At 41.3% G+C, this 19,361-nt stretch overlaps 1 pseudogene; it reads right to left on the bottom strand.

Annotated features, from left to right (window-relative positions):
• Positions 1-12,725: 12,725 nt before the first annotated feature.
• On the bottom strand, positions 12,726-18,481 carry LOC138803563 (tubulin beta-2 chain-like; annotated as a pseudogene).
• Between the last annotated feature and the right edge of the window lie 880 nt (positions 18,482-19,361).

Here is a 19,361-nt window from a genome sequence, read left to right as displayed (position 1 = left end):
AACATCCCAATGCCTGTATCCCATTATGTGTTGGTGGATGCTACTGGCACAGGAGATTGGAGAGCAAAGCAGGCTTGGGGGAAGGTGGCCTTTGCAGGGGACAAGAAATTGCCACAAAGCACAGCCAATGCTTTGTTGGAGTTTGTTTTTACAAGCTTTGTAGTTCCAGGGAGGTTGATGCTATACTATATAGGGAATCTGCTTCTTCCTCCCCTGCCATACAGCTGATTCTGTTTTCAGAGGTGGTTTCTTGTTCTGATTTCACACAGTAGAGGAAAGCATGAACTTATACCTACATATATACAAAGTGATTCTTTTTATGTAGTTTGAGTCTGACCATTGAAGAACAACTACAAGTTTTCATATACAGAGTTCTAAGTCAGGGCTTTACTGAAAACAGCCATTGAGACACTTCCTACTAATTCCCCATCCTCTGAACACTATCAAGATGGAATATAGTCCTGCATCTCCCCTTGCCCCCATGTACCTCCCCACCACAAGTCCTGAGGGTTGAACTCAAGATCTTCTGTTTAGTTGGCTGGCATTTGACTATTTGAATCACACTTCCAGTCCTATCTTCACTAAGCACTTGGAGGCTCAATTTTTACAGAGTTTTCTTTTTTGGGGGAGAGGGTCTGGTCGTAGGACTTGAACTCTGGGCCTGGGCACTGTCCCTAGCTCTTCAGCGCAAGGCTAGCGTTCTACCACTTAGGCCACAGCGCCATTTCTGGCTTTTTTTCTTTTTGCGTATGTGGTTCTAAGGCATCAAACCGAGGGCCTCAGGCATGCCAGGCAAGCGCTCTACCACGGAGCCACCATCCCAGCCTTTAACAGACTTTTCAAATTGAGCTTGCCAAGATCGTCTGGATGGATTTTAGACATTTGAGTAGCTAGGATTACAGATGTGAACCACCTGTATCCCTCTAGATTATATTGTAAGGAGGGAGGTTGGGAGGTTTATAAAGAACACAGGAGTACAGGGCTTGCAGAAGAAGATTCCAGCAACTGGTGTGAGGTGTAGTCCATTAGGTGAGGCCGACCTCATCTCAACTTTGCCATTTTCCCCCAAGGTTAGTACTGTTTTTACACTGCAAGAATTAATTATTTTAAATTAGCAAGCTACATTAATATCTGAGTATTCTAAATGAGATGGCACAGGCCTTGTTAGAAAGTTCACACTGCGGTTTAATGATAAATCTGTGGTGCATAAACACATAAGAATCAAAAACTGTCCACTATTCCATGCTTTTCCCATGATATATTTGTACATATATAAAAAATTCTGGTCTCAAAGTCTATGATGAAAATCAATACCAGGATTGATACATTGTTTTATAACTGCAATTTCTATTTTTGCCTGGTGTGATAATAATGTCAAATGAAGTTATGTCTCTGTTTTAGAGATCCATGCTAAATTTACCATCAGCCCTCCTCAGAGGAAGAGTGCCATGATGATGTGTGAATTCATTTGTAAATATGAGTTGAACAGAAACTCAATTTGTTAAAACACAGCGACCCATCAAAGCTCTGTAGAAATGACCTGTCAGGAGAGACCTCCCCAGGCCACAAAGCTGTAGTTTCATGAATTACAAAAATCCAGCTGCAGTATATCTAGCGGTAAGAGATCATGATGGACCTAAAGAGGAAAATGTGTACAACTTTGTTAAGTATATATAGGGTTTTGTTTGCTATCCATGGGTCTTGAACATAGGGCCTGGCCACTGTCTCTGAGCTTCTTTTTTATTGTGAAAATACCATACAGAGGGGTGACAATTACATGGGCAAGATAATGAGTACATTTCTTATCAAGCATTGTTGCCTCCTCCTTTGTTTCCCCATACTATCCCTTCCCCTCTCTACCCCCCACACCCTCCTACCACCACCACCCCACCCACCCCAGTCCCTCACCCGACCAAAGTTGTAAAGTTTGTTTTTCAACATAACGTCTTGTACATCTCATTGTTGTAATGAGTCCAACTCTAACCCAATTTAAGCGATTTGTTTTTTTCCCTTTCCCTCCACAAATTATATCAACATCAAATACAGTGAAAGCAGGGCTTATACCATGGTGGAGGTACATACAAAGCAATAAAGAAATCATCTTTTAAGTATGTTGGAAACAATCACAAGAAAGAAAAAAAGACATTTGAATCCTTATCTTGGAGTTCATTTGAACTAACATCAACTTGTCTGACAGTTTCTGTTTGTCTTAGACATATAATAGTTATTGCAAATAAGGGAAACTATGGGACCTATATTTCTTTGGGCTTGCCTTACTTCACTTAATATAATTTTTTTCCAAGTCTTTCCATTTCCTAACACATGGGACAATGTCATTCTTTCTGATGGAGAAATAGAATTCCAAGGCTAGTCTTCTACCGAGTTCCAACAACACTTCCAGTTTTTCTGAGTAGTTTATTGGAGATAAGAGTCTTATAGACTTTTTTTTTCTGGGCTGGCTTCAACCTGCAATCCTCAGATTTCAGCCCCCTGAGTAGCTATGATTACAGGCATGAACTAACAGGCTCCTGGTATATATATATATATATATATATATATATATATATATATATATATATATATATATATATATATATATCTTTAAAAACTTACAATTAAAACCCACAAAGATTAAAAGGTGCACAATGCAGCATACTCAATTTTTATTTTTTCCCACTGGATCATCGGTGAACTGAGTTAAAGATTTGCCGCAAAATTAGTTTATGAAGACAGAATTCCTTCTGCAAAGACCCTTGACATGGTCAGATAATAAGTCAGACCCTCATAGAAGGGAGTAGGAATTGTCTCGGAAAACCAGGCAACAAGATCTGAATTAGGAAGTAGTGTGCTGCCTTCCTCAGCTTACTCAGCTTTATTATCTGAAGAAGGAAGGATTGAGTGGGAAGAGGTCAAGTTCTAGGGGCAGTTTTGGGGTTTATTTTGCTCTCCAAATCCTCTAGTATCGGACTGCTGAGTAATAGCCTCTTCCTTTGAAAACTCCCCACGTTATCTCACTCTATCATGAGAGGAGATCTCACTTCTGTGGAGAGGAGCTTGCTTTTGCATCCTTCAGACACATAGTCTGCAGACATCAAAAGACCAATGCTACAAATGGAACCCAAGCTACTCAGTTTTATAAATGATGTAAGGGCCATTTTATGACAATGAATCTGCAAACTGACCATCATCAATCCAATAGTTGAAATAGCAGCCCTAGACAGTGGATGATGTAAGATGTTATTTGATCTGCATTCTCACTTCCCTTCCTTTCCATTTTGGATATTTGCCACAATGTGGATCTTAGCATCAAAAAGTTTAAGAAATTGAGACATGACCCCAGAGAAATAAGCAAAAAAAAATATACAGAAAGATTGTTTTGTGTAATGTCCTCTTAGGCAAATAAAGTTTTTTTAAATAAAATGAGTAAGAAAGAAAAAAGTTAAGTGAAATTGCTTTAAATAAGTATTTTTTCTGATTCTCCCATATTCCATTAAGAAAAATTCTCGTGACAAAAATAGATTCACTCAAAGCAGCAATAACGCAGGTTTTGCAGAAGCACAATGTTTCTGTTTCCTATAATATCAGCTGAACCTTCTGTGGGAGCCAGGAGAAGAACATGGCAGTGGGACGCTGGTAGAAAAAGTAGGAGTGAGGATCTGATGAAAACATGCATCGAAACTCACCTAAAAGTGCAGGAGATGCGGTTTCTGCTTAACTATCTTTATCTATCATTTTTCTTTTTCTAATCCCAGTTCTACAAGCCTCAGCCACTGTCAAGATCAGATGTACAAAGTCACCACAGAAGACAATGGTGTGTGTGTGTGTGTGTGTGTGTGTGTGCGTGTGTGTGTGTGTGTGTGTGCGTGTGTGTGTGTAAAAAGTGAGGCTTAAAGTCATGCAACATATCCTTAACTATGGTTTAACAATAAGCAGTGTCCACATATTGATATGAGGTTTTGAAAGTCTAGAGCAGAATTATATCCACTGATTAAGGTTTATAATTTCAAGTCAAGTAATAAGGCAGTGCCTTCTAGTACTACATCACAAAACTCCAACTAAAGACCCCAGAATAATAATGGGATTATAGCATTTCAAACCACAGGCATGTTATTCTGGGGAATAATAGAGATGAGGAAGACTGAGGTCCCAGGCTAGTCTAGGCAAAGTGTTAACAAGAAGACCTTATCTCAAGAAATACTTCTGGCTAGGTGGTTCATGCCTGCAATCCCAGCTCTGAGGGAGGTGTATGGACTCAATGCCCCAAAATTACTTTAAATACTGAAAACAAGAAGGGGGCTGGTGGTTTGGTAGAGTGCATGCCTAGCATGTATAAGGCTTTGAGTCCAATCAAACAACAATACTATAAAAAAAAAAAGCAAACAAATGTAAGATGTGCTCATTAGATGGATTCAAATACCTATGCAAGAAGCCATAAAAGTATGGCTTCTTTCCACTCTATAAGAAATATTTAGAATTTGGTGAAGTTATGAGAAGTGTGCAGCACAAGTACTATGCAGCTGTACATTATCTATACAGAACTCTTAATCACCATGCCTGAGCACTTGCTGGATTTCACTTAGACTTAAAATCAGTTATTGGCCTCTGGTAAGCAGACATTTATGTCAGACCCATAGAAAGAGCAGATAAGTTAATTGAGTCAATTGAGTTAAACGATAGACATCTGGAAACAACCTGCTTAAACTGTATACAAAGGAAAACCACCAACACTAGAACTTAATATTTGGTTATTCCCAGTGCAAATTGAGATGTATGCAGTTGTAGAGCTTTCCTGGCCTTTGCATGCTGGCTTTTCAGATACTAGTCAATGTGCATGCATAGAAAGCTCCATTGCTGTGTGCTCTGCCACAACACTAAGACCATTAGTGTTGTAGGATGATAGGGAAACTCCTCACAGAACACAACATAGCCATTGTTATCTTGCACGAATAAGAAAGCTGTCAAGCTGGGCACCAGTGGCCCATGACTGTGAACCTAGCTACTCAGGAGGCAGAGATCTAAGTATGGCAGTTAAAAACCAGCCTGGACAGGAAAGCCCTTGATATACTTATCTCCAATAAACAACCAGAAAACTAGCAGTGGCACTATGGCTCAAGCGATAGAGAACTAGCCTTGAGCCGAAGAGCTAAGAGACAGTTCCTAGGCCTAGAGTTCAAGACCAATGACCAACAAAACAACAAAAAAAGAAAGAAAGGAACAAAGAATAAAGAAAGAAAGAGAAAGAGAGAGGAAAGAAAGAAAAGAGAGAGATAGAGAGAAAGAAAGAAAGAAAGAAAGAAAGAAAGAAAGAAAGAAAGAAAGAAAGAAAGAAAGAAAGAAAGAAAGAAAGAAAGAAAGAAAGAAAGAAAGACAGAAAGAAAGGAAGGAAGGAAGGAAGGAAGGAAGGAAGGAAGGAAGGAAGGAAAGAAAGAAGGAAGGAAGGAAGGAAGGAAGGAAGGAAGGGAAAATTGAAAAACAGAAAGACACCTGTCAAGATGAGAGCTATGGCAAAGCTTCAGCCTCTGCAGATAAAGACATCCTGACCTGGGAGATGGCTCAAGGACAGAGGAATTGCTCTTAGTAAGAGAAAAATTTTCCACTGAGCACATACCACTAGAATGCAGCAGATGCCCAGCACTTGCCTACTGCCCCAAGTCCGTGTGGCCAGAGTCATTAGCAGCCTAGCTGCCAAGTCCCCTCTGCTTCCCACCTCCTGGGAACATTGTGGACCAGCTCAGAAGGAGGTTTCAGAAGAGCATAAAGAGCCATGCAGCAAAGCAGTGGTGCAAAAGCACAAAGCACATGTCTCTCACCTCTGGGTTTACAGTTATTCTCAGATGATTTGTGGATAACAAGACTTGGGGGAAGCTTCCTGAAATTACTCTGTATCCATAGGCACTCTTTGTGTGCCTCACACTGAAAGGCAACAACTTGTCTAAAGGCTGGTCTCCTCTGTCGACAATAAATTCCTTTTCCCAGTCATCACTCCTGTAACAGACATATGTATGTTGGCTGATAGCACATCCTTGAATAGAGATGTACCTGCCAAGGTTTTGAAATCACAGTGGTCTGTGAAGTCCTATCACCAGTTGTCTTCCACTATCATCTCAGAATTAGACCCAAAGCGGGTCGCAATTCCAGGACTTATCAACAAAACACTGTCCATATGAGAACCTTGTCAAAGTCTACTTAAAGATACCTTTTAGTTTAATTCTATGTCTGACAGAATAACCACCCCCTACTTTTTTGGTCTAGGATATGTACAGCTCTAAACTGGGAGACTTTTAGAGAATGAGATTAGAGAGAATGGGTCTTCTGGACAGGATCTGCTATAGGTATGACAAGGTGGAAGGAAAAAGGAAACAGCGTAAGGAAATATGATTAACAAGGCCGAAGTGGTCAAAAGAAATCTCTCCAATGCAAGAAGGTCCTTCTGACAAACCTGTTCTTGTTGGGCCATGGCCTGGTATGGTGGTGCCACTTTAGACTCTGGTCCCATTAAAGCAACATACATGTCAGGGCTACTTTCTTCCATGGCCTAGGATGACTACGAGAAGTTCATTCCCTGTTCCTACCTCTGCTTTCTAAAAGGGTACATACATCAAGGGGCTCTCTTCTTTCCCGCTACAAACATTCTACCAGTGTTCCCTCATGACACAACTCTTCAGTGCCAATCTGGGTGTTTTTCCATGAGTCCTAAGATTTTGTCTTCTGAGCCTAACATTTGTTTTTTGTTTTTGTTTTTTGTTGATATTTTATTTTTTTACATTTTATTTTTATTTTATGTTTTTTCTTGCTGCAAAAATTAATTTTATTTAATGTGCAAATACTATACAGAGTTGTTACAATTACATAGGCAAGATAGTGAGTACATTTCTTATCAAGCATTGTAGCCTCCTCCTTTGTTTACCCTTCCCATCCCTTCCCATCCTCCCTGCCCCCCACCCAATCCCCCTCCCGCAAGTTGTAAAGTTCGTTTTTGACATGACAAATTGTACTTCTCATTTTTACAATAGGTCAACCTGTATCCTTATTTGAATGACTTCTTTTTCCCCTTCCCCTCCACAAATTATACCGACATCAAATATAGTGAAAGCAGGGGTTATACTGTGGGGGAGGGACATACAAAGCAACAAAGAAATAATCTTATAATTGGGTAAGAAACAAATGCATGAAAGAAAAAAAAACATATAAAATACATATCTTAGGGTTCATTTTCCAAACATCTCCTTATCTGACCTTTTCTGCTTGACGCATATATACACTAGATATTGCAAATAAGGGAAATCATGGGACCTATGTTTCTTTGGGATTGGCTTACTTCACTTAATATAATTTTTTTGAGTCTTTCCATTTCCTAACAGATGAGGCAATGTCATTCTTTCTGATGGAGGCATAGAATTCCATTGTGTATATATACCACATTTTCTTGATCCATTCATCTACTGAGGGGCATCTGGGTTGGTTCTAGATCTTAGCTATGGTAAATAATGCTGAAATAAACATAGTTATGCTGGTAGCTATAGTGTGGTCTTGTTTGTAAACATTTGGGTAAATTCCCAAAAGTGGGATTGCTGGGTCATAGGGGAGTTCTATGTGATGTCTTTTGAGGAACCTCCATACTACTTTCCAAAGTGGTTGAACGACTTTACACTCCCACAAACAATGAAGTAAGGTTCCCTTCTGTCCACATCCCCTCTAGCAACTATTGTTATTAGAGTTCTTGATTTTTGCCATTCTAAATGGTGTGAGTTTGTATCTCAATGTTGTTTTGATTTGCATTTCTTTTTATGGCTAGGGAGGTTTAGCATTTTTTCATGTGTCTATTGGCTATCCTTCTTTCTTCTTCAGAGAAGTTTCTCTTTAAGTCTTTAGTCCATTTATTTATTGGGCAGTTGTTTCATTGAGGATTTGTTGTAAGGGGATTTAATTTTTTGAGTTCGAAGTATATTTTAGATATGAGACCCTTGTCCGTTGTATGACTAGTGAAGATCTTCTCCCAATCCGTGGGCTTTGTATTGATCTTGCTAGCTATGTCCTTTGTCATGCAGAAGCTCTGCAACTTTATGCAATCCCATTTTTCCAACATTTCTTTGATTTGTTGTGTTTCTGGGTCTCTATTAAGAAAATTTCGGGCAGCGCCAAGGAGACCTAGGGTTTCTCCTATTCCATCCTGTAATGTTTTCAGTGTCTGCTTCGACTCCGAGGTCTTTGATCCATTTGGAATTGATTCTGTTACATGGTGATATATAAGTATCTAGCTTTAGTTTTCTACAAGTAGTTAACTAGTTTTGCCAGCACCATTTACTGAAGAGGCTGTCTTTCTTCTATTCTATTTTTTTATCTCCCTTATCGAAGATTAGATGGCTATAGGTCTGTAGGTTCATTTCTGGGATTTCAATTCAATTCCATTGGTCCTGAGGTCTGTTCTTGTGCCAGTAACAAGCTGTTTTGATTACTATGGCTTTATAGTAGAGTTTGAAATTTGGTATTGATATTCCTCCAGCAGTGTTCTTTCCGTTGAGGAGCGTTTTTCCTATTCGGGGTCTTTTATTGTTTCATATGAATTTTTGGATTGCCTCTTCTATTTCCTTGAAGAATGAGGTTGGAATGTTGATAAGTATCACATTGAATTTGTAGATAGCCTTGGGAAGTATTGCCATTTTCACGATGTTAATCTTTCCAATCCAGGAGCATGGGAGTTTTTCCCATTTTCTAAGTACCGTTTTTATTTCATTTTTCGTTTTTGAAGTTTTCATCATAGAGGTCCTTCACTTCTTTGGTTAAGTTAATTCCTAGGTATTTTATTTTTTGGGGGGCTACTACAAATGGAGTTGCTTTCCTAATTTCAGCCCGACTTTTCTAACATTTGTTACCTTTTCCTCCTTTTGGTGCTGGGGACTGAACAGAGAGTCTTGTGCATGCCAGGGATGTACTCTACCATTGAGTTGCATATTCACCCAGAGCTTTGCTTATCATACTAGTCAAGGACTCTATTAAGTATTTGATACAATTACCAAGGTACATGAGAATAAGGGAGATGCTGCACTTAGCATTTGGACAAAATAATCACCCTGTCTATAGGAGTCACCTCAATGTTGGCTTGTGTGGCAATGAGTGCAGACCTCTGGCTAGGAGGAAACAAAAGCCATGCCTGAGAAATATATGGTGATCTACTGATATAATTATCAAGAAGAGTTTTCTGAGGGGTGAGGCAAGAGTTATTAATTGTGAAACAAGAACTACTTCGTCAAGAGTGTAAAGTAATAATCCAAAGCCACCAGAAAAGGCTCATAAATGAGTATTTAAGAGAAAACAAAAAAATATTCTTAGTCATTTGTTGTTGAGGGATTTAATTTTTTGAGTTCCAAGTATATTTTAGATATGAGACCCTTGTCCGTTGTATGGCTAGTAAAGATCTTCTCCCAATCGGTGGGCTTTCTATTGATCTTGCTAGCTATGCCGTTTGCCATGCAGAAGCTCTGCAACTTTATGCAATCCCATTTGTCCAATCTTTCTTTGATTTGTTGTGTTTCCTGGTCTCTATTCAGAAAATTTCGGCCTGAGCCAAGGAGACCTAGGGTTTCTCCTATTCCATCCTGTAATGTTTCCAGTGCCTGCTTTGACTCCGAGGTCTTTGATCCATTTGGAATCGATTCTGGTGCAGGGTGATATATAAGGATCTAGCTTTAGTTTTCTACATGTAGTTAACCAATTTTGCCAGCACCATTTACTGAAGAGGCTGTCTTTCTTCCATTCTATTGTATCAAATCCTCAAAGAAACAACTGCCCAATAAATAAGTGGGCTAAAGACTTAAAGACAAACTTCTCTGAAGTAGAAAGAAGGATGGCCAATAGACACATGAAGAAATGCTCAACATCCCTAGCCATAAAAGAAATGCAAATCAAAGCAACATTGAGATACCACCTCACAACAGTTAGAATGGCAAAAATCAAGAATTCTAACAACAACAGATGCTGGAGGGGATGTGGACAGAAGGGAACCTTACTTTATTGTTGGTGGGAATGTAAACTTGTTCAACCACTTTGGAAAGCAGTATGGAGGTTCCTCAAAAGACTTCACATAGACCTCCCCTATGACCCAGCAATCCCACTTTTGGGAATTTACCCAAATATTTACAAACAAGACCACACTAAAGCTTCCATCACAACTATGTTTATTGCAGCATTATTTACCATAGCTAAGATATGGAACCAACCCAGATGCCCTTTAGTAGATGAATGGATCAAGAAAATGTGGTATATATACACAATGGAATTCTATGCCTCCATCAAAAAGAATGACATTGCCCCCTTTGTTAGGAAATGGAATAACTTGGAAAAAATATATTAAGTGAAGTAAGCCAGGCACAAAGAAACACAGGTCCCATGGTTTCCCTTATTTGTAATATCTAGTATATGTATGAGTCAAGTGGAAAAAGTAAGATAATGTGATGTTAGGAAAATGAATCCTTAGATAAGTATCTTAATGTTTTTTTTCTTTCATGCATGTGTTTCTAATGCATTTATAAGATTATTTCTTTGTTGCTTTGTATGTCCCTCCCCCCACAGTATAACCCCCGCTTTCAATATATTTGATGTCAGTATAACTTGTGGAGATGGGGAAAAACAAGTCGTTTAAGGATTCAGGTGGACCTGTTGCAACAATGAAAAGTACAAATTGTCATGTCAAAAACGAGCTTTACAATGTCGGTGGGGGGGGAGATGGGGAAGGATTGGGTGGGCGGGGATGGGGAGGCTGGGAAGGGAGGTGAAGGGTAAACAAAGGAGGAGGCTGCAATGCTTGGTAAGAAATGTATTCATTACCTTGCCCATGTAATTGTAACCCCTCTGTACAGTATGTTCACAAATAAAATAAAATTTAAAAAATATTCTTAGTCAAATACTGGTAGATATGCTAGGTGGGACCTCCATCACAGCTTGGCCTCAATCCTTAACCCACTGAGGAGTGAGAGTGCTTTGGCCAGACCTGCCTTCAGTTCTGACCCAGCAGCCTTATTGGGTTTGGGGATCATCCAACCTGATCAGTTCCAGTACTAGAGACCCAGGAATGTCAATTTGCTGGCCAACACCTACTCCCTAAGACTCCCACATTAGAAGCTAATTGCACTTTGATATGCCTTGGGGCAAGGACAGAAAACATCTTGCTTCTAGTCACAGATCACCCCCTGGGGAAGTTTACTTTCTAATGAGTGAGATCAGCTTGGCTTAAAGATCTATACCCCACTCATCTCCACCCTACTCCAACCTCAGGCCTGGTAGAGGAAAGCTTAGGGAAATTACTATTTCCCAACTTTACTAGCAGCAAGGAACTTGCACCTCCCCCAGTTGTATCTTTTCCTTAGAGCTTTCTAAAAGTTGCTAAGTTCCCATAGGTCCTGTTTCTGAATAAAAAGGGGCTTACAGGTTATTGGTGGCCATGGAGGAATGCCTGGCACAGACAACCTACCTGAAGCCTCACTGCAAGAAGAGTGAAAGATTCTGGCAAAAAGAACCCTTGACTGATGTGGCCTCCTGTGAAAACAGAAGTGTTCGAGCTCTTCCTGGCCATTGTAGGTTCTAAGCAATTGAGATTTCCATCTTAGTCATGTAAAGTAACCATACCCAACAGGCTAGCTCCATGCATCCCTTTTGTCCTTACAACTCCCCCTCGGCCTCAGATAGCTTTGAATGCTGGAAAAGTGAGTATGAGAATGGGTCATTGGGCCATGTCTCCCCTTCTCTCCTTCACTTGGAAGGACAGAATCAAGCAGTTCTTGATACACTATGGGGCTGGTCAGCTTTTCACTCCCTCAAAGAGCTAGACACACTTCTGTCCTTAATGTTGCCAGATGCCTTGAGAAACTACCCGGGCAACCAAGATCTTGCACTCATCCTGTGAGTTCTGCTTCACTGTAAACTGAACTGTAAGCACAGGGATCGGGGTTCCTGCTACAGTTTCTGGAGAATGTGACTGCAATCCCTCTGATGGGGCATGAGACAAGAACCTATCATTGTGTGAAGGAGAAGTAGATCTGTAATGACCAGTATTCATAACTGCCTTTTGTGGTTCCATTCCCAAAGAGGAATGTGTAATGGGTGGCAGGTATAGCCAGTCCTGTGTCAGAATAAAGGAGGAAGAGTCCCTGCTACCTCAGTGCCCAGACAAGCCTTGAACGTCAATCCTGTCAGTACTCCAAACATCAAATTGGTACTAGGAAAATTGTAACATCTAGTTTTAGTTTTCTTTCTCTTCAAACTGCTTTTTTGCTACTGGCATGCTATTGAGAGATTGCTAACTTTAAAACTGGGCCAGGGAAAATAAAAAAATATTGGCATTTGTCATACTCCTCTTCAAAATAGCAGGAATACCATGAATTTGAAACTCCTCTTGAGCACCAGTCCTATATTGCTAAGATTAAATCCTGCTGGCCACCTTTATATTTCAAATACATTGAAAGAATAAAAGGGATTCTTAAGAAGAATAAGGACTAAGAGTATAAAATGTATACTTCTTTATTTATATAAATAAGGCTTTCATACAATTATATTTAAAAGAAATCTGTATTTTTACATTCACCACCAGTGAGTTTCTGACAGGAAATGCTGTGCATAATGATACACAGCAAGGATCCCACTCCAGGACAACAGGAGCTCAGGAAAGCACCATTAATTTGAGAAGTAGGCAGGCTCTGACACTCCTGTTGCACTGCTAGCAATGGGAAGTCTTAAACTAGTTCCTCCACCAAGTCTTCTTCAAATTCCCCCTGTTCATCAGCAGTGTCATCTTGGCACTGCTGGTACTCGGACACCAGGTCATTGATATTGTTCTCAGCTTCAGTGAACTCCATCTCATCTATGCCCTCACCTATGTACCAGTGCAAGAATGCATTGCACTGGAACATGGCACTGAACTGCTCTGAGATGCACTTGAAGGGATCCTAGATGGCTATGTTGTTGCCGATGAAGGTGGCCGACATCATGAGTCTATGTGGGGGTGGGGTGGGGGGGAAAGGAAGGGGGGATGTCACACACAGCCATCTTCACATTGTTGGGGATCCAGTCTCCAACGTAGCTGCTGTTCTTGTTCTGCATGTTGAGCATCTGTTCATCCACCTCTTCATGGACATGCAGCCTCGGAAGATGGCAGCCGCTGTCAGGTAGCAGCCATGGCGGAGATCACAGGTGACCATCAAGTTCTTAGGGTCAAATATCTGCTGGGTGAAGCTCGCGCACTGAGAGAGCATGGTGCTGCTGGCTGGCAAGGCTGGCCAGGGGCACAAAGCCAGGCATGAAGAAGTGCAGGCGGGAAAGAGCACCATATTCAAGGCCAGCTTGTGCAGGTGTGCATTCAGCTGGCCAGGGAAGCACAGGCAGATGGTAACCCCGCTGTTGGTGCCTGACACCAGGTGGTTCAGGTTGCCATAGTTGGGCGTGGGCAGCTTCAAGTTACAGAAGCAGATGTTGTACAGGGCCTTGTTGTCGATGCAGAAAGTTTTATCTGCATTTTCCACCAGCTGGTGGACAGAGAAGATCGCGTTGTAGGGTTCCAGCACTGTGTTTGACACCTTTGGGGAGGGCATGACACTAAAGGTGTTCATGGTGTGGTTTGGGTACCCCTCTTGAATATTGTTGAGAATCAGGGTGCCCATGCTTGACCCGGTGCCACCTCCCAAAGAGTGGGCCAGCTAGAAACCCTGTAGATAGTCACACCTTTCTGACTTCCGCCTCACCACATCCAGTACCGGCTCCACCAGCTCAGCTTCCTCTGTGTAGTAGCCCTTGGTCCAGTTATTGGTTGCCCCGCTCTGGCCTATCAGACACAAGCCATGATGGGACACACACTCCAAGAGTATTTACTGTGCCATTTGCATTGTGAAGACAACAGGACTCTTCTGAGCCAACCTTTGCTTTTAATTTAGATAACTTTGGTGAAATAAAGGAAATGTTTTCATTGTATCTGGGACCCTACAAATCACCCAGGTTCTAAAGAAATAAAGACAATGTGGAGGAAGATACATTTTAACCCAAATCAACTACTTGTAGAAATGAAGAACAGAGCCTGCCTCAATACTGGAAATGTAATTAGTTTCACAGGAGGGACAGGAGCCCATTGTGATCATAGGAAAGCTAAGCTGCAAGCACTTGTCTGCACCTTGCTCACACATAGCTATGCTTTGATTTCTGGTGTCCTGAAGTAGTTCTCTGTTATTGCCGGGCCTTTGAAATGACCAGCAGTGCTGAATCCTTGTTGGAGGCTTTCCCTGATTGCTGATCTTTCCCTTCAGAGGCTTCTATGTCATGGAGGGCTTGCAGAGTTGCACTGATCTGAGCTGTCTGAGTGGCCAGGGGCATGACTCCAGTGGAATGGAATAGGTGGGTTAGGTGAGGACAATATCTAGGTGTATAAAGGCTCAGCCCAGCACTGGAGTGCCTGGATGTTAGGACCCATAGACCATGATGACATACCAAATATGAAGTTGTCTGGCCTGAAGCTCTGGCCAAATGGTCCTGATCTCACTGAGTCTAAGGTTCCAGGCTCTAGGTCCACCATGATGGCCCGAGGAACATATTTTTTGCCTGTGGAGACAAGAGTTGACTTAGGCCTATAATTGACAAGAAACTTAGGGGCAGAGCTTATGATTCTGAGTGACTCTCAGCATTCATTACAGAAATTACAGCATTTGAGACATGGAAACAGAAAAGATTGGTTCAGCCATTGAGGGATTTTTTGAAGAGGAGATTAGCAGTGGTTCTCTCACTTCAGCCCTCCCTTCTTTTCAGGCCTCCTGGTCACTTCCGCCTTTTGCACACCATCCCATCCCTGCCAATCCTCCAGGGCTAGTCAGTCTTTACTGATGCAGTCAATATAAGCTAGCTTATGTGGATTCAGAACAGGCAGAAGAAAGTAGAAATGCATTTGGAAGGTGGATGGAAAATGCCTCTCAACTGTGACTACCCTTTTTGCCCTTTGGCCAATGAGACAGTCATGAGACAATCAAATTGCTTCAGCTTTCTTGTCATCAAGAGGTGATTCAAACTTATGCATTCTCTTTCTTGACACTGTCTCTCAAATTACAGAGGAACAATATGGTAATCTTGCTTCACAAAAAAAAAATGGAAAAGACAACATTGAAGGAAAAGCTCATTGCTTCATGATGAGTGTTGGGCTGTTAAGAGCCAGTTGTCATTGTTGGAGTTTTTTAAAGTTACTCACCCATAAATCCTTACAGGTGTCTTCCTTGCCAAGGTAATTCAAGTGATTGATTGATATTACCCTTTAAAACTTCCATGGAGATGTTGAATATTTTTGTGATTACCATCTTGTTGTGAGATGAAATCCACTTCTGACTTAGTAAGGAATGGACTTGAGAATTCTGATAATTCTCTTAGAACTTCAATTCTGAAGGAAGCTAAATAAATCTTGATAGGATAAGAACAAATATATGTGAACTAATCTTTCCTCTTCATCCCTTTTCCTTCCCCAGTACTGTTAATTGGGCCACTGGCTCCTCTTCTCCAGTTCCAAATGCCTCAGGCCTTAACCCATTCCTTCTCCACCTCCTCGCATTTTTCTCGTCTCCATTCCTGCCAGTTTTCATCTTCAGGTTCACCTTTAATTCACCTGCTATTGTCTCTGCACATTCCAACACTGTAGATTCCACCAAATGTGGCTTGTCAAGGGAAATAATTATACACTATTTTCTTCTCATATACTTGTACTGTACTCTATAGTAAATCCACTGGCTACATAGCATGTACCTGTTATTAAGTATGATGTCATGTAGAGACACTTGAATGTGTGTGGCAGATTATTTGTAGGTTCTATACAAATACTATTTTATATAAAGAACTTGAGTGTGTGAAGATGTTGTTATTGGTGGGGGTCCTCGAGCCCATTCCATGAGGATACTGAGGGGTGATTGAATTTTAAGTAATGGTGCTGTTTTCATACTTCTTTAAATGAACTTATGAACTTATTAAAAGACTATTTTTTCAGCCCTTTGTTTATGGATCAAATCTATAATCCTAGCTAATCAGGAGGCTGAGATCTGAGGATCATGTTTCAGTGTTGGCTCAGAAGGGAAGGAATGTACTTGGAACTCTTATTTCCAATTAACCACACACACACGCGCGCGCGCACACACACACACACACACACACACACGCACCACAACACAACACAAAGCTAGAAGAGAAGCTCTATCAATTGAGCCACTAGTAGACTTCCATGTGAACAGTGACCTGATTGAGCCTCACAGGTGTCTGCTGGACCAGACATCCATTAAAAGGGCTAAAGAATGCAGATATCTCATACAAGCTGTGTGACATCTCTGATTGGGTCTGGGATGGATATGGCCACAGAATGTCCTATGACCTTGAGAGTCATATAGCTCTCTCCTACAGACAATTAAACCCTGTACAAAGCATCCCAGTAAGTACCTTCCCTTAGGACCCCTCCTGTCTAGCAAGACATTTGATATTCTCTTCTTCAATAAATCATTGCTGTTTTATTCTTCCCTCTGCATCCATGAACTCATTCTTTGAGATCATAGAGACAAAAGATGTGATTCAGTTATTAGGTTTTCAGTATCAACATGATGGCCTGCTTCAAAACAGAACTTTTTTCTGCTTCCTGGGCACCAAAGCTGGTGGATCCTGAATGCTTTTATCTTGAGCCCTTTTTGTGTTGCCACCAAACCTGTGCTAGAGTATCATCAGTGCCCAAGGGACACACCGGGAATGCGTTTGTTCCAATCACACATGGTATACCTAGGTGTTGAGTCTGCAAACATGATGGGTACTCACAGATGTGTGACTTAGTGATGTCAGCCACTCAGCACAAGGTTTCCCTGGACCAGAGTCTCATCTCCATGCATTGATTGGATGATAGGTGAAACCTTTGTTTCTCATACACAGATTATATCCTGATTGTTCCTAGCAAATGAATTCCATAGACCACAGGGGAAACAAGCTGAATCCTTCTTTTAGTCATTTCTTCCCTAACACTGACACATCTGCTCCTTGAAGACACCATGGCCACATACCTCTCAGTAGAGGCTTTCCAAGACCCTACTCCATCATGTCACCCACCCACTTCAGATCTTTTAGCAGCCACTTTCCTCTAATAAACACTTCCCTCACGTCCAGCCTCCCCTATGAAAGTCTTCACTGTTGGGTTTTTATCCTAATGTAGGGGTCACATGCTTAACTATCAAGGTCATGGTTATTTGATATCTTTGGGTCTACACACAGGACTGCTCAGGGCCATATTGATCCAATGTCTATGGCTCTGTTCACAAGACTGCTCAGTGCCATGGTGATGGGATGTATAGTGTCTGCATATGGGACTGCTCAGGACTATAGTGAATGATGCAGAATATCCATAGAAGGGCACCATTTTCCCATTGAGATTTTCAGCTTTCATTACTTGTGTATAGCTGGTATTCCACACAGCACTCTAAAATCTATGGGAATTTAGGAGAGAGCCTCTTTATCATGAGTTAGCAGAGAATGGAATAAAATAGAATACTCAGCTGTAGTGGTGGTGGCTCTAGCTGGTATTTCTTGATACTCAGCAGACTAAGATCTGAGGATCTAAGTTCAAGGCCAGTCCAGGCAAGAAAATTCAGTGAGATTCTTATCCCTAATTAACCACCAAAAATCCCGAAGTAGAACTATGACTGAAGTGGTAGAGCACTAATCTTCAGCAAAAAAAAATCCAAATCAATGTTTATGCATTAATTTAAGCCTTAGGACCAACACACACACACACACACACACACACACACACACACACACACACAGAGAGAGAGAGAGAGAGAGAGAGAGAGAGAGAGAGAGAGAGAGAGAGAGAGAGACAACCATTTGTCCAGCACTGGTGGCTCACACACCTGTAATCCTAGCTATTTAGGACGCTGAGGTCTGAACTTCAGAGTTTCAATCCAGCCTAGGCAGAAAAGTTTGAGACTTATCTCTAATTAACCACCAGAAACCAGAAGTGGTCCTGTGGCTCAAAGTGCAAAAGCACTAGCCTTGAGGGACAGTGTCTAGGTCCTGAGTTCAAGCCTTTCGACTGACAAGAAAAATAAAATGTAACACCTGGATCAGGTCCTTTGTCTCCTTTGTTTGAGGAAAGAGTCTACAGACAAAAAGGAAGAGGTAAGACAGCATAACTTTATTGAAGGAAAAGACCATCAGAACCCTTGCTAGACAGGAGAGGCCCATGGGAGGGAAGGCACTAGTTGGTGTGGGTTATGTAGGTATTAATGAGGTGTCTTTAGGAATGAACTATATGTCTCTCAAGACCATTGGACAGTCTGCAGGTCATATCACTCCCCAGGCCTAGTCAGAAGCTCCACAAAGCCAACCCAAGATCTTTATGCATTCTTTAGTCCTTCTGAGTAAGTTATAATTTTGGTACCTACCTCTGGGGTATAGTCACCTCATCACAGTGTTCATTGTTCCAGGGGCGATGGGCCATGATATGATGTCAAGGAGCCTGCACACAGGACTGCTCAAGGCCAAAGTAAAAGAGAACTTCTATGGGAGAGAGACTTTGCCTCCATTGCACAGACATGCTCTTTTTATGCTCTGATAACTCTGGGCGGTTTTTCCATGTTTTCTCATTTTTTTCTCCAATGCTTTAGATGGAAACCAGGACATCATGCATGTAAGGCACGCACTTTCCCATTGCACTTATATTTCTTTCCTTGGATTTGTTTTTAAATGAGCAGTAGATTTCATCTTTGTGTATAGGAAAATAGTTATCAAATATCTCCATTTTAAAGGTTTCAGCTGATGAAGTAGCACAGTATTTTTTATAATCTAAAATAGAGATATTCTGCCTTGGATATGTCCAGAGGCCTCAAACATAAAAAGGCTTGGGATAACTGCTGTGCAATTGGAAAGGCCAGGTTGAAGCCTTTTCCTTTTGCTCCAGCTTGCTGTTGCACCAGTGCTCCTTTCACCAGAAATGCTCATTTTCTCCATTTCTGCTCTTTGACACTTAGCTAGAGGAGTCAGCTCCAGCCCTCTGAGAACTCTCTATGGGGGTGCGGAGTGGGGATTCCAGTATGGGAGAGGGCTTCTCTTCCCCCTCCATCTTTTGTGCTGGTCTTGGGCTTGATCTCAGGGACTGGCTCAGTCAGTTTTTCTGTTTGTTTATTTTTTCTTGTTTGTTTGATTTTTAGTCAAGAGCAGAACTTAGGCAACAGTTTCACTTCCAGATATTTGGGCTCCTAATTAGTGATGAGTCTCATGAACTTCCCTACAAAGGCTGGCTTTGAACCTCATTCCTCAGATGTTTGCCTCATGAATAACGTGGATTATAAGCATGAGTCACAATCACCTGGCAGAGAGAG

The sequence above is a fragment of the Dipodomys merriami genome, unplaced genomic scaffold (genome assembly GCF_024711535.1).
Source record: "Dipodomys merriami isolate MVZ:Mamm:240054 unplaced genomic scaffold, mDipMer1.0.p SCAF_340, whole genome shotgun sequence".
Classification (NCBI taxonomy): domain Eukaryota; kingdom Metazoa; phylum Chordata; class Mammalia; order Rodentia; family Heteromyidae; genus Dipodomys; species Dipodomys merriami.
This window is presented reverse-complemented; position numbering and strand designations above follow the sequence as displayed.